This window comes from Oryctolagus cuniculus, chromosome 6, assembly GCF_051225735.1.
Source record: "Oryctolagus cuniculus isolate XC-2025 breed Fujian yellow rabbit chromosome 6, ASM5122573v1, whole genome shotgun sequence".
NCBI classification, from domain to species: Eukaryota; Metazoa; Chordata; class Mammalia; order Lagomorpha; family Leporidae; genus Oryctolagus; species Oryctolagus cuniculus.
In genome coordinates this window covers 39,924,260-39,931,610 of record NC_142872.1, presented here as the reverse complement: position 1 = coordinate 39,931,610, position 7,351 = coordinate 39,924,260, and the positions used below count along the sequence as shown (strand labels likewise).

The 7,351-nt window shown below is 53.7% G+C and overlaps 1 long non-coding RNA gene across 2 annotated transcripts; it reads left to right on the top strand.

Annotated features, from left to right (window-relative positions):
• The first annotated feature begins 392 nt into the window (after positions 1 to 392).
• Positions 393 to 7,029, top strand: LOC138850194 (uncharacterized). 2 transcript variants are annotated; one of them, XR_011389832.2, is made up of 3 exons: positions 393 to 519; positions 1,682 to 1,735; positions 6,388 to 7,029. It is a non-coding gene; the product is annotated as an uncharacterized LOC138850194 (long non-coding RNA). The 2 variants fall into 2 exon arrangements; XR_016235373.1 differs by lacking the exon at positions 6,388 to 7,029 and adding an exon at positions 2,091 to 3,054.
• Positions 7,030 to 7,351: the final 322 nt, after the last annotated feature.

Here is a 7,351-nt window from a genome sequence, read left to right as displayed (position 1 = left end):
GCCATTCTTGTTGTTTTCAGAACTAAGCACAACCAGGGCCCTGAAGGCAAACACGTTAACTCCCAAGACCCCGTCTTCGCTTGATTATCCACCACCATTTTTGCTCTCCCCTTCTCCTCTTTCCACCATCCCCAAACATCTAATTACCTAGGAAAACGGTCCAAGCTGTCTTTATGGATTTGTTTTCTTTTGGTCAGTGAAAAGACGTGGTTTTACTTCTTCCATCTTTCCATCAACAAACGTCCAAACGTTGCCTGAGCCCCGGCCACAGCCTCAGCTTGGCAGCCATCCACCCAGTCAGAAAAGACTGAAGACCCCTGGCTGAGGCGGGGAGGCAGCCACTGCTCAAATCCACCTCGATGGCGTTGTAACCCGGAAGTGCTTTGTGGAGTGGGCGGGCGCAGGCACTGTAACCTTCCTCTGTGGGCATGGGTCGGCCAGAAGGCTGCGCAGCGGGTATGGTTCCCAGCAGGGCGGAATGGAGCCTGCGGGTTCCCGGCTCCCGCCAGTCAGTTCCAGGTGCGTTCTGACGACTGTGGCGTCGAGGAGTGTGGGGGAAGGGCCGTTCCTGGGCACGGCAGCAGCTCGAGCCGGGACTGGCCCGGTGGCCCGGAGGCCCGGTGGCTTGTGTGAATCCCGTGGCCTCTCTGAGCTGCTTAGCTTATTAGGGCCGAGAAGAGCGACGTCCCTGGTCCAGGGAGGAGCTGGAAAGCCGTCTGCCTGAGAGCGCTGTGTGATGTGCCCTCGCTCTCTGGGGAAAGCTTCCTCGCCTGCCTAATTCAGGCACACGCAACAGGGCGGAGCAATGAGGCCAGGGCTCTGCCTCTTGAGAGGCTCCCAGGGGCCGCCAGTAGTGAGTGAACTGCTCAGGACTTCAAGAACTTGACCGCTGTGAAGTCAGTTTATTGTCATAAGAGCCTGATGAGGGCAGTTATTACTGTCGTTCCATTACAGGCAATCCAAGAGGCTCAGAGACCCTTCCGGAGCGCCCCTGGGTTTGACTTCCCCAAATCTGCAGACCGGGGCTCTCCTGGAGTGGTCTGGGGAGTCTGGGGTGGGGGGGGGTGCCCTGGTCCTTGCGCATGCCCCATGGAGACAGGAGAGTTGTCATGGCGATCCCAGGAGCTTGTGCCCTTGGCCCTCCTGCCCTCTCTAGTGCTGGCTGAGTGGAGTTTTCCAGGGTGCATCACAGCAGGCAGCCAGGAGAGTCCAGGCACCTGTTGGCAGCAAAATGGGGAGCCACGCCCCACGCTTCAGGTTGTTTTTGACTTTGAAAATCTTCATGAGAAGACTTTACGTGACATAACATGGACATCATGTTAATTTTAAAGTAAATTACCACATAAATATTTTAACCGTCTTCCCTCTTTTAATTTCTCATAAGGCAAGAATGTAAATGGGCCCTGAGACCAAAGAGCTTAGGAGCTGTTGCCAAAGCTGAAACGGAAGTGCTCGGCCATCTTTGTAGCAGGGGTGAAACCGCGCCAAGAGAGACTGGTTCCAGGCGTGGTCCTGGCACGTTGCTTGCCAGGGTCATTACCGCTGTCATAGCACAGGTCCCTGGACTGTGCCATGCAGGGTGGCCTTGTGAGAACCAACCCCAGTAGAGATGGTCGCCTGTGAATCAGTCTGATCCTGTACCTGCCATTTTAAGTCCCTCTTTGTGTTTCTCCGTCTCCAGCTTCCTGAGAGCCCTGGCAGGTGTCTCTTCATCCGTCACCCTCCAGCACCTAAGGTGAGTGCCTCACAATTTGAGATCCACTCCACTTGAGCCCTACTCGATAAATTTTGCTTCCTACACAGCCTATATTTTATACAAAATGTCTGCAAAGATGCCCTCCAAATTAAGTGACAGCCAGGTACTTTCACTTGATGTGGGGACAGCTAGGAACGGAATAATCACAGTGCCAGTTAGAATACCATCAGGAATCCAGGAAGCGCAGAGCCACACCAGTGGCGGATCTGGAGAACATTCTGTGACAGCTTTTGCACACTCTGCTCTCGGTGTTCGTTGGAGGGGAATCTGGCCCTCTGGATGGCACGGTAGAGTCTGTCATGCTCACTTTACGTTGTTCTCTGGAACTCTGCAGGAGGCTCCGTGCAGAAAGTGCATGCATTGAAGAACGAAGTCATTCCAGAAATCTGACATGGACCTGGTTCTCATTTTCTGTGTTCCTATACAAATTTCTTCAAAAGACAGGAGCCGTGCTTTTGTGCTCTACTGGTTAAATTATTGCAGTCTTCAGGGGGCAGTGTTAATTCTCTGCACCCTAGACTGTTCTGTACTACTCTTGGCAACTCTGCTTGGCTCTGCTCTGAACTTTGTAACCCATCCAGCGGCTTGCCTGGAAGCTGATGTTGTTTTGGAAGCTAAGATGGCACAGTGTCAAAACCAGCGAGTGGGCCAACCTGAAAGGGTGGTGCAGACCACAGACTTTTGCTCCGGAATCAGGATATTCCTGGGTGATCCTGGCTGAAGTGTTAGAGGTTCCGGTCCTCAGCTGTCAGATGCAAAAAAGAAATCTAACCTTCCTAACATTGTTGTGCAGATCAAATAAGCTCAAATTCCTTGAAAAACAGAAAGCACTTATCTCTCTCCTAAGGCCTTCTCCCAGCCTGGGACCTGCCTCCACCTTCCCTGTAGCTATGCAGCTCCAATAATCCTGAAATAGCGTGTGCCGTGATCCAGCCACACTGGCCTTCTCCTGCCAGTGTCCACCCCAGGGCCTTTGTACCTGCCACTCCCTTTGCCTAGCATGCCCTTCTGCCCGGTATCTGCATGGGGCTGGCTCCCAGCCTTGCCTTAGAAAGGGCTCTCTCCAGAGGTCACCTGTCAGACAGGTGCTCTGTGGACACACGGGACGACTGCACATCCTACCCCAGCAGCGCTCTGTTCCCCTTCCCCGTCTCAGTGTTCCTTACAGCACATGCTACCTGGCGTGTGTTCTGTCACGATCTCTGTGTCTGTTCATTGTTCAACTTTAAAATGTCAGCTCTGTGAGAGCCAAGGCTTTGCTTTTTTTCTGCTGGAATCTTGGAGTTTAGAATCTGGTGCTTATAACCCCTTCACAAAAAAAAAAAAAAAAAAACAACAAACAAACAAACAAAAACATGAAAATCCACAGGCAGCTGTGTGAGTGCAATAAGGCAGGCTGGGAGAAGGCGACTGCAGTGAGGTGAACCATCTAGAACAAAGAACGGGCAACTCCGTCCTCCTGCTCCACAGTCTCCTCCCGGCTTGGATGTGTTAGAGCAAAGCCTCAGTGTAATTACGGGCATTGGGATTGTTTACTCCTCTTTAACCACCCTCTTTGCTCACTTAATTGGGCCAAAGCCTGTGGCATGAGTAACTAACTGGGCAGCAATTGGCACGTGGTCAGCCGGCAGCAGCGTCTGGAACTGCACAGCAAGTCCTTCGCATGCACCCCCCTGGGGTGGGCTCTGGGCACTGTTCTCGCATGGCAGGGGCACAGACGGGCGGCTGTGGCTGCCCCTAGCACCTCTGAGGTCCTGGCCTGCACACGCCGGGCCAATTGCTCCACCTCAGGATCTTCACGCTAGGATTCTAGTGTGTGCCCAGCTGGCTCTCAGATTCTGCACTCTCGGAGCACCCTACACAAGTTGGCAGAGGAATTCACACTCTTGTTGGGGGGTGCAAACCCAACCTGCACAGGCACAGCCTGGCCGCCTCGCCTCACACCCCTCACCTCCTTGGCTTGTCCTGGTACCACCTGCCACCTCTGTGCCTTTCTGTCAAGGTCCTGCCCCAGGCTCTTGGCACCAGCTCTTCCTGCCATGTCTTTGCTCCGCTACCTCCTTATCCTGCCTGTGAGAGTTCCTATGAATGAGTGAAGGGATTGCTTGACTTTGGGCCAGTTCCAGTCCCTCTGGAGATCTCCACTTACCTATCTGACTAATGGGCGATTAGATGCCACATTTCATGTCTGAGTACTGCGCTAGTCATTTAATGAGACCATAAAGACTGGGCACCGAGTTCTGAGTGCTAGGTAGACAGTGGTAAAGAAACGAGACAGAGACACCGCCCCCACAGGGCAGAGTGGGAGGGAGTTGATAGGCACTAAACATCCAACTGAGAGGGTTTCCAGCACTGTTAAGTGCCATGGAGATGAAAATAAGGGAATGTGATGCCAAGGGTCTGTTGGAGGAGGTGACAGTGGAGCTGAGACCTGAATGATCAGAAGCTGGGAACACACATTCCAGGAAGGAGCAGTGACTGCAGGGGCTCAGAGAAAGGAATGAGGGTGTCTCCTTCCTGGAGTGGAGGAAGCCTTGCACACAGGGGGCAGTGTGGACAGCAGGATGTGGGTGCGCAGGGAACAGATGACAACAGATGTGGACAATGCGCGGGGCAGGGGCATTTGGGATGGTGTCTGGCTGTGTCTGCCTGAGGCCAGCTCTCTCCGTGCTGGGGGACTCCTCACCTTACCTATGACTGGGGCTGGTACAGGAATGACATTCCTGTTCAGAAGGTGCCCCCAGGACTCCCCAGAGGAGAAGGGAGCTGCCCAGAAACCCCGGGCATCCTTGGCCTTGCCTGGCTGACTGTACAGGCTTCACCCTGTTCCAGGGCTCGTAAGAAAGCATAACCCCGGGGCACTGGGGCTTGGCATTAAATTTTTAATAGCCATGGTGGGTTTGATCCCATACTCCCGCGCGCATTAGTCACTGCAGGTTCAAGTAAGGAATTCATGGACAGGCCTTGACAGTCTACTTCTCATTTGGGGATGGAAACTGCGATTTAAGAGCTGCGAAAGGCACTGCAGAGTCAAGGGAGCGGTCTTCGACAAGGGCCTGGGTTTCTGTGGCCCTGTGCTGGCCCACGCTTCTTGCTGTGAGTCAAAGCTGTGTGATCTTGGGCAGGTTCCTCCCCTTCTCTGGGCCTCGGCTCCCTGCCTGGCGAAAGGACACAAGCCGGGGGTGGGGGGTGGGGGTGGGGAGCCTTTCCAGATCTGACATCATTAGGTTCACACAGGACTGAGGGGGCATCTCCAGCTGTGGCTGCCCCCCCCCACCTCCCCGTGAGGCCCCCCAATGCCAGGTGGCCTCTCTAGGAGCCCAGGCAGACCCAGGCTAGGCTTGCCAGCCCCACATGCTGAGACCCCGCCTACCCCACTGCTGCTGGGGAGGCGCACAGGGGGTTAAAGCCTCCCCAGAACAAAGGAGGAAGCAGTGCTAGTCCCCTCCCCTCCCTCTGCAGTTCCTCTGCCCGTTTTGTTCTCAGGGATTTGCTCAGCTTGCTGGGGTTAGGCAAGCCTCAGTGCTGGGCCGGCAGCCATGCCTCTGTGCCAGTGGCAGAGAACAGAGCTGTAGCAACTTGCCCTAGCTCTCTCCCGCCCCCAGGCAAGAAATCCGAAGCCACCGCAAGGGGTGGAGACATCTCCGAACCCCAGCCCAGGTGGAACCACAAGTGCCTGCAGAGATCACGGAGTCCGGAGTCCGGGCGGCCACCTTGGGCAGGCAGGAAACTGAGGCCCCGGGAGGCGGTGCTTCCTGGGTTCCCCCAGTCAGTGCCGCACAGGCTCCCCTGCAGGTTTCCCGAGCCCTTTCTCCGGAGGTTGAGGCCCGTCCTTTGAGCTGAGGCTTCCTAAATAGATAATACAAAGGTACTCAGAGAGTTCATTTTGGTGCAAAAGAATAGGAAATCCATGCAGTTTTCTCGTAATAATGCATTTTCCTTGAACTTCTCAAGATGTATCGGGGGCCCTGAGGAGCAGAGGGGGCATGGTGGGCGGGAAGGGCTCCTGCTGGTGCTCTTTGGGGCTACCTTCCTTACCCTGTCCCTGCGTTCATCAGGGGACCCCAGGCACCCCAAGCCCTGCCCCTGGCCCCTCAGACTGAATGAGGCAGGTCTGCTCTCACTGAGAATCCAGCTCCAATGTCTCTGGTCCTTGACTGTGTGGGCCCAGGCAAGCTGGTTGACTTCTCTGAACCTGAGCTTCCTGGCTGTGAAATGCCCGTGTGAAGGGGGTCCCTTTCCCAGCGCTGCCAGCAGATGAATGAGATTAGATGGGCAGCTGGAGCCCTGAATTCCCTGTGGGTGCTGTGAGGGGCTGGGGTGAGCCTACAACCCCATCACCATCAGTCAGGGCCCATCCTGACTTCTGCCTGTCGTGACCAGGAGAAATGGTGCTTTGTCTCTTCTGCTGGACAGTGTGAGCAGAGAATGTGAGCTCAGAGCTCCCAGGGACCCGGGGAGCCCCAGTGAGGAGAACTCAACTGATGACTAAGCCAATGCAAAGATACTGGAGGGTGGTCTCTGGCCCTACGTGAGACCTAAAAGTGGTCTTTTAGTATTTTTATCTAAACCAGTCTGAGTTGGGTTTCTGTGAATTACAACCAGATTGCAAAACAAATCTTGTTTTTTAGGAACCCTTGCTGAAGGTGGCGGCCATATGACCCAGCTCTAAACTGTGAACTATAAAGGCGAATATTCTTGGAAAGGAAGTAGAAATGGCTTCTTGGAAAGTAGATACAGCCAGCATCACCCTAGCTCCCTCTTCCTGCCCTGAAAGTGAATGTGATGTCTGGAGCTGCAGTAGCCATACTGTGATCGTGAGGTAGATGCCAAAAGAATTGCATGACACCTGTCTTGACACCACTGAGCCACTGAACAAATGCCAGCAGTTGTCTGCCTATGTATTTCTTGTAATACCTTTTCAAAAACCCACATCTATTTGTTTAAGCCATGCTTGCTTGGATTTCTATTATATGCAGCTCAAAGCATTCTTTGGAAATGAGTCATTTTACTAATGCAGAAGTCAAGTACCTATCTCGAAATCTAACTGATCCAAAACTCAAGACAAGTACTGTAATGAATACTTAAACAAGTAACATGCATGGAGCATCTACTGTTGCCAGCCAGCATACTAAGTGCTTCAGTTGCATATATCCTCATATTTTAGTAATGATAATCTTTTAAAAAACATTTTATTTACTTTATTTATTTGAGAGTTAGAGCTACCGACAGAAGGTGAGACAGAGAGAGTGTCTTCCACTGTTCCCCAAATGGCCACAACTGTCAGAGTTGAGCCAATGCGAAGCCAGAAGCTTCTTCTGGGTCTTCCACATGGGTGCAGGGGCCCAAGCACTTCCACTGCTTTCCCAGGCCATAGCAGAGAGCTGGGTCGGAAGAGGAGCAGCTGGGACTCGAACCAGCACCCATACGGGAGCAAGAGGGTGCGCAGGCTCACACAGCTGGTAAGACAGAAAGGCCCCTGAGTAACTACCGCGCACTCTGCACCCTGCCCAGAGCTGACACTCATTTTGTACACGGGGCAGACAGGTGGGGTCTGACCGAGTCACCGCTGGAAATGAGACGGAGAAAGGGGCC